General features: G+C 32.9%; 1 pseudogene; it reads left to right on the forward strand.

The window, feature by feature from the left end:
• Positions 1 to 4316: 4316 nt before the first annotated feature.
• LOC149573282 (RNA-directed DNA methylation 4-like) lies at positions 4317 to 5709 on the forward strand (annotated as a pseudogene).
• The last annotated feature ends 1272 nt before the right edge of the window (positions 5710 to 6981 follow it).

The following is a 6981-nucleotide window of genomic DNA, read 5'->3' on the forward strand; positions in this document are numbered from 1 at the left end:
GCAAGCTCACACAATGGTAGCTATTTAAAAATTAACTCTAAAAGACTAGCAAATATGCATGGTGGTGTGCAAAGAACTAGCAAAACACTTATGAAACCCTCATTCTTCCTTTCTTCACTAACAAAATACAAAATGTAAAATGCAAACAAAAATGAAGACCTTTTAGGGATTTCAAACCATATAACTTGCCCTCTTTTCTTTTCTATATATATTTTTGAAGTCCGCAAGTATAATGTTTTGTGTTGTGTAGAGGGGATGGGTTTTCTCTTAATGATTATTTTATTTGCATATAATGTTTAAACAAAAATATTAAATGATAAGTATAAATCATTTTTTATTTTTTGTTAATTTAAATGCAAATTAAATGGGTTTTTGGTTAATAGGTCAAATTTTGATAGTTGAGAAATGTTAAGTTTTAGGGAGTTATACCCTGGGACTTATTATTGGTATTATTATTTGATTGAAGTTAGAATCAGTTTGGAAACATGTGGAGGGGATATAGAACTGATGGGTTAGATTTGTCTTTACTAAGTCAGTTTGGGGGTCTTGATGACTAGTTAGGGCATTTTATGGATAGTTGAAGATGAGTCATAGGTTTTATAATGAGTTAGTGGAGTCTAATGAGTAATGAGACTTCATTTTTAGAAGTTTCTAAGTCATTTTTGGGCTATCTTTTTGCATTTGACCCAAGAGTTGGGCATTGTATTTAGTGAGTTTTTGAACTCATTTTAGAGAGTTCTAATTATGCAAAGAAGTTTTTGTGACTACTTTTGAGTCCTTAGCTTTTATTTCCAAAAGTTTGTAATTCACTTTGGAAGCTTAATATAGGTGACAGGAATTGAGTTTATGCTATTTGTGTCAATATTTGAACCTTCTTTCTTTCTTCAATTCTGTGTGTAGTGTCAAAATGATTTGGTAAGACAATTTGTGAACTGTTATTGTTCCTTGTTATTTTGTCTCATTCAAGCACCTAGTTGTAGAGGAGTAAGTCTATTTGTAGGTTGTAATTTGTGTTCTTAAATGTGAAATTGATAAGAGAGAAGTATCTATATTCTTCCTTTTGCAAAATTCATTTTTCAAACCTTATTACAAATTACTTGTGAAAATCTTTACAAAAAAGAAGTGTTTTGCTTGTACTTAGAATAGTTGAATAATCCTTCTCTGTCATTTGTACCCAAACTTTCTTATCACTTTTGGTGTATCACCCATCTCTTAGTTTAAACTGTAGGTTTTTAGGTTTATTTTTAGTAATTTCTCCTCTTTTTTCCACAAGTTTAGATTAGAGTCATGGAAATTTCACCGAATATTCAATAGGAGCTGGCCTAGAAACTGGAGGTTTCACTTCATTGTATGTCTCACCAAGAAGTGATTCCCATTTTATGCCAGAATTAATAACTCTTTTAGTTCAGTACTAGGTGCAAATTCTGGTGCTTAACAATTTTGGCACAATTCTGATAGTTCTTGCTAGTTTGATATGCATTCAGTAGGTTGCAGACCGTTGAGAGGTCATTATTTTGTGCATCTAGCGACTTCGAGTTTATATCTACTGGTTTTAAGTAGATTCAATGCTTAAAATGGATTACCATCCAATTCTTCCTCCATTCTATGAATTTCAGTCATCTCAAAATAGCTGTATTGTTGGTTTGATGCCAAAATTTGAAGGATAACGTTCTTCTCATGCTTACCACCCACCCACCCCTACTAAAGCGTCTTGGCAGCATCAATATGCATACCATCAACCTCATGAAGAGATGCATTAATTGGAAGAGCAACATAAATTTATCATGCAACAATAAGAGCTTGGTTTTCAAACTCATAACCAACAACAAGAGATGTTGGTTATTCAGAAGCAACATCATAAAGAGATGCAAGAGCAAAGAAAACACTATGAAGGGTTATTGGAGACATAGAAAAGGCATATGCGAACACAAGCAAAGGAGCAATCTGATGCAAAATGGAAGTAGTATGAAGAGGTCATTATAGGACATCAACAAAGTCAAGCAACCCTTACAAGCAATCTTGCAATACTGCAAAAAGTTTGTGAGGAAGAATTGATAAAAGTTGCTGCTATTGTAGCTGTGAAAGAAGATTTTTAGATAACATTAGTAGCTCATGATGAATTTCATGACAAAGAATTACAAGAGTATAGAGTGACAATAGAGTTCCTGATTCTAAAGGGTACAAATGATAAAGAGGCTCATCAGATACAACTTGAAAAAGCTCTTTGTAAAGAAAGGAAGGAAACTATATCAGAGTTACCTAATGAATCTTAAAATGTTGCCAAGCAGACAATCATATTGAAGTCTGATTTCTTTAAGGAGCTACCTTATTTTGTCAAAGGGCACAATACTTCTAATAATGTGTCTCATTTCTCAGTTGCTGAAGGACAGAGCAGAGTACATTTTCCTAAGGAAAAACATGCTGCTAAAAATGTTGACAACATTCAACATTCAACATGAAAGTAAGGAGGAAGACTAGTTTTGGGATGAGTTGGAGGAATTTTGTCTAAATCTAGATAATAGACCAACTTTCCCAAAATTATTACTTAGTAATCAACATGATGAGATTTGTCTTGGCCTATTCCACCTAAGGCACTCGAGTTAGCTTGCTTTGATCAAAAAAAATGTTGTAAAAGAGGAAGCTCATCAGCACAAAATGGTAGTTAAAAAGCCTAAAAGTAGCAAAAAGAGAACCAAGTTCATTCTTTCTAGAGGTTGCCCTTTGAGGTACTTAACAAGAATGGAGGCCAGCCACAAAAACTAGTCCTATTTGTGTTCAAACATGAATGTTCAAATGATGCTGAAACTGAAGGAGAACTTATAGTCCAGCAACAACAAGTTCAACTCACTTATCTGCTCTTGGATAATGCAAAGAAAGAATCTATTGGTGGAGGTGAGTCAACTTATTCATGTCTTTCAAGAGGTAGTGCATCAGTTCTTTGCACAACTGCATGTACTTCATTTCTTATTAGTTGTCCTCATGCATGTAAAGTATTATATCCTAAAGAGGAAGGGTAGCTATTTTAACTATCAAGTGAATGGATTTGTTTGACCATTTTTTGTACTAATTAGTTTAGGGTAGGTTAGGTGTTTCTTTTTTTTTCCTAAGTGCTGTCCAAGCACATGTCAATTTTTGTTTTCTTATTTTTTAGTTTTAGGTTAGTCAAGTTTCTAGTTTATGTTGTTAAGCTATCATATTCTACCCATTTCATTTATGCATGCATCAATATATGTGTTTGAACGTCTACTTGTACCTAGTACACACATACATATGCATATACATACTACTGTAGCTATACAAGTTAGGTTGCTAACCATACATATATGCATATCTATATATCTACCGTATACATGCATCTATTCAAATCCATGCATTTTTCCACACATAATCAAAATGGTTAGCTATGATGGTTTTGACTTCTAAAGTTGATACTTGAGTTTGGTCATGCATATCCGTCAACCTAATAAGAGTCTTATTAAGCTCACGTGCATGCATTCAAAACTAACTAGCAACTTTAGAAGTCGCTTTGTGTTAGGTCTACGTGCTAGGGATGCATAATTTCAGACTCAATGCCCAATGAATAAAGAAAATTGGTCAAATATCTAGCAAGTAGACATACATTAGAGGTCTCCAAAAATGTTACTAAAATTCTACATGTGCTGGAATTTTACCTTAATAGTAACATTGCAAAAGCAAACATCTAAATCAATCATTTTCTATTTATCCACATTTCATAATTTTTCAATCATAGAGAAATCATGAGCAAAAGGAAATACAATGTTCATTGTATAAATCATCAATTGATATGTACAATTTTTAGTTTTACAAAGTGTGGAATAAATGGAAAATGTTGGAAATAAAAATTCTTGCACAAGCCGTGAGTCTAGCTACTTCCTTTTATACATATTGAGAAAAAGAAAAATATAACACAGGAAGGTAGAGTTAGAGCTAACCAGTCATTGCTTTTTCAACTTTTGACTGGTTACATGATCTTCGGTGTTGTTCCTAGTCTAGCTCTTGATCTGGCAGTTCCTAATCTTCATTCTCCTACATAGGAAAAGGTGGGGTTAGATCTTAAAAGATCTAAAAAATGACTAATTATCTGCAACTATGTACCCACACATGCAATATCTTTCCTATTTCAAATACATATAAAAAATGGTAATGCTTAAATGACAAAAAGGCAAAAAATATCATGTTAAAGGGACATATTAATTCTGATATGAAACCTTTCATTATAATCAAGAGCAAGCATGTTGATTTCATAAGCAGTAGGTGAAAATCATAGAAGCATAGTTTATGAGTGTCACAAGCCCATGCTCAAACCTCATGAAATACAGTTTCAAACATCATTAAAAACTGGAGTACCAATAGTCAAGAAATTGTTGTTTCAACATGTGGAGACAATGAATTATTCAAATGAACAGAAAGAACTTCTAGAATTAGTTTTGCAAAATATGAGAAAGGACAAGGTGTTTCAAAAAAGGGCAAGAAAAAAAGGAAGATATAAAGAAATCGAAGGATAAATAGGAGTGATTATGGTTATCGGCAAAGCAAAAGCATGAGGTTGATGCCAAAAATGCCTGCTTTTAGCAAGTTTGGAGAAGCCACAGGGAAATTTCTGAATGCTTTATCAAGAGTGCCATCAATGAATTATACCATCTTTATTATGTTGTTCATGTGAATGAGAAAGAAATGGGCTCAAATTCCTCAAGCCAAGAAAAAGCTAAAAGTGAAGCTACATTAAATGAAAATCAAGTGTTATGTAATTATCTACCTTTGATGAGAGAATATCTACTTTTGCTATAGCTGAGTTTGAAGTTCAACTGTATCTATCAAAGACTAGTGAAACAAATGTCTATGTTATGATGTCTACACTATGTGAAAGATTTAGAGGAGCTAAAAGTCATGATTTCATTCATATCAAAACTCCAGGAAGTAAGGTAGTAGAAATGTTGATTAAGGAATCTATGGAACCCACTCTTGGAAGAGTGTCATCCTCCAGGAATATCATCATTAAAATTTAGCAAGTTTTATCTTGGGACTATAGCTTCAAAAAATTGAAGGCATCCGAATGAAAAGCTTGAAGAAAGGTTAACTCATTATGAAGGCTATTATATCAAAGAGGTGTCTTTGGATTGAGGGAAAATTAGATAAGCATGTTTCAAAATCAAATTATGTGCATATGCTACCATTAAGGAAATAAAAGACTTATTCTTGATCATAATTGTTGTCGGCAATTTTTACTACCCTTCTATTGCAAAAGACCTATCACCTTCCCTAAATATTGTGTATTCCTTACGAATAAAGCAAGAAATGTTTACCTAGAAAATGATAGCATGATAATGCATAGTTTGATATAGAAACTGAAAAAAGTGAGGAAGAAGTAAGCATGACTCAACAATGGGAAAGAGGGACATACCCGAAAATCAACACACTTGTTGCATCAATGCTTCCATTTTTAGGAGATTTTATGAATCTAACAAGCACCTGGAATAAGAATTAAAAAAGAATCATTTTAATTTCAATTGATTGTTGAAGAGTAACATGTCAGCTTCCAAGAGATTCAATATTGAAGATGAAGTTGATGATGCAAGCTTTGGGGAAGAAACAAAATACTTCTTTGATGAAAGTGATAGAGAAGATGGTCATAAGGTAGATACTGACATTCTTACTTCTCTTCTAGAAGATGGACAATTGAGGCTATGACCAAACATAAAATTGGAAAGACCATAATATTCTAGTCAGAAGAGCAATAGGAATGAAGCTTATGGTGAAGATGATAAAAATGACAGTTGCTTGGAGAGGGGATCGAAAGGAATAGATCATGTGCTACACATTGAGATTCTAAAGATACTTTTGGTGATGAAATTGAATTTAAGGGAGATGGGGATGGACCTGATGCTATACAACAAGATGATGAGATTGAAGCTCTGACAAAACAATATACAAATCTACATGAACATGAAGCACACCTATTGAAAAACTTTAAAAAAACATGTGGATGAAGACATGATTCAGCAATGGCAATTTACAAGAAACCCAGAACAGCAAAATGATAAATGTTTCAAAATACCTTGTAAATGCATTCATGGTGGCTGCAAAAAACTAGTCAAAACCTAATTTTCTCAGTAACTTCTGACTCAAAACAAATTGCAGGTAGATGGGAGCGAGCTCACATAATGGTGACCATTTAAAAATTAATCCTCAAAGACCAGCAAATATGCATGGCAACGTGCAAAGAACCAACAAAACCCTTATGAAACCCTCATTCTTCCTCTCTTCACCGAAAAAATGCAAAATGTAAAATGCAAACAAAAATGAAGACTTTTTAGGGATTTCGAACCATATAACTTGCCCTTTTTGCTTTTCTATATATATTTTTTGAAGTCCCCAAATATAGTGTTTTGTGTCGTGTAGAGGGGATGGGTTTTCTTTTAATGATTGCTTTATTTGCATATAATGTTTTGTAAAACAAAAATATTAAATGATAATTATAAATCATTTTTTATTTTTTGTTAATTTAAATGCAAATAAAACAAGTTTTTGGTTTATAGGTAAAATTTTGATAGTTGAGAAATGTTAAGTCTTAGGGAGTTATATCCTAGGACTTATTGTTGATATTATTATTTGATTGAAGCTAGAATCAGTTTGGAAACATGTGGAGGGGATATAGGACTGATGGGTTGGATTTGTCTTTACTAAGTCAGTTTGGGAATCTTGATGACAGTTAGAGCATTTTATGGATAGTTGAAGATGAGTTATAGGTTTCATAATGAGTTAGTGGAATCTAATGAGTAATGAGACTTCATTTTTAGAAGTTTCTAAGTCCTCATTTTTGGGCTATCCTTTTGCATTTGACCCAATAGATGGGCATTGTATTTAGTGAGTTTTTGAACTCATTTTAGAGAGTTCTGATTATGCAAAGAAAGTTTTGTGAGTACTTTTGAGTCCTTAGCTTTTATTTCCAAAAGTTTGTAA

Source organism: Cupressus sempervirens, chromosome 2 (assembly GCF_028749045.1).
Source record: "Cupressus sempervirens isolate cs-2001-9-10 chromosome 2, ASM2874904v1, whole genome shotgun sequence".
In the NCBI taxonomy this organism is placed as follows: domain Eukaryota; kingdom Viridiplantae; phylum Streptophyta; class Pinopsida; order Cupressales; family Cupressaceae; genus Cupressus; species Cupressus sempervirens.